The sequence below is a fragment of the Seriola lalandi genome, unplaced genomic scaffold, assembly GCF_002814215.2.
Source record: "Seriola lalandi dorsalis isolate HSWRI2012SDOR001 ecotype SW California unplaced genomic scaffold, Sedor1 jcf7180001980363, whole genome shotgun sequence".
Classification (NCBI taxonomy): Eukaryota; Metazoa; Chordata; class Actinopteri; order Carangiformes; family Carangidae; genus Seriola; species Seriola lalandi.
In genome coordinates, this window is record NW_019451029.1 from 1 (window position 1) to 875 (window position 875).

At 41.7% G+C, this 875-nt stretch overlaps 1 long non-coding RNA gene across 1 annotated transcript; it reads right to left on the reverse strand.

The window, feature by feature from the left end:
• On the reverse strand, nucleotides 1-864 carry LOC111658757 (uncharacterized). Its single transcript, XR_002761024.2, has 3 exons — nucleotides 710-864; nucleotides 459-558; nucleotides 1-49 (listed from the first exon to the last, which is right to left on the reverse strand). It is a non-coding gene; the product is annotated as an uncharacterized LOC111658757 (long non-coding RNA).
• Between the last annotated feature and the right edge of the window lie 11 nt (nucleotides 865-875).

The following is an 875-nucleotide window of genomic DNA, read 5'->3' on the forward strand; positions in this document are numbered from 1 at the left end:
ATAGCATCGATGTCACCGTTGGTTTCACAGTTGATATCAATGGAAGCTCCTGGAACACACACACACACACACAGAAACGCTTCAGTTTAGGACAAAAATAAAAACACATTTGATCTAAAGATATTCTCCGCACTGGGATTACTTTGGTTCACATTGTTGTGCTATCACATGTCGCCACTCTCTTTCCTGTCTTTGTCCACTGAAGCAAAGAACCACGACACAAGAGGAGCATGGATTTTTCCAGCAACGTTAAAAGGTGACTTTCACGACAGAAACTTCTCATCCATCTCTTGAAATTGTACATCATAATAATAATAATAATAATAATAATAATAATAACAATAATAACAATAATAATAATTATAATAATTTATTTGTCTATCTTTCTCTGGACATGTGGTAGTAACAGTGTTTAACAGTGCATAATATTTTGCTGTTATTGGTGCAACAAAGCTCACCCTCCACATAGATCTGGCTGTAAGGGATGGTCCACTCCTGAGTGCACTGCAGCAGGTCATACATCCGAGTCTCTGAAGGACGCACTGTGATCTGGCTGACCTGGTTTGGGTAAAAGAAAAGTCAGATCTACTGTATTCATTTATTTAGACAAATTGTACTTTTCAAAAATACACAGGGAAGTTCATCCAACGTCTTGGAAATGTTCCCAGAAACACACTGAGCCCTGGAAGGAGAGACTTTCTGTTCTTACCCACTGGTTGATGGGGTGGTACTGGCTGCGATGAAGCGGCTGCTGGAAGTTGAGCATCCACATGGCCGTGCTGGCGTTGATGCTGTGATCGTTGAACACACAATACACCGTTACGTTCTCCCCCGGTCGCGCCACAACTTTCTCAGGGATGTAGCTCACCGCTGTA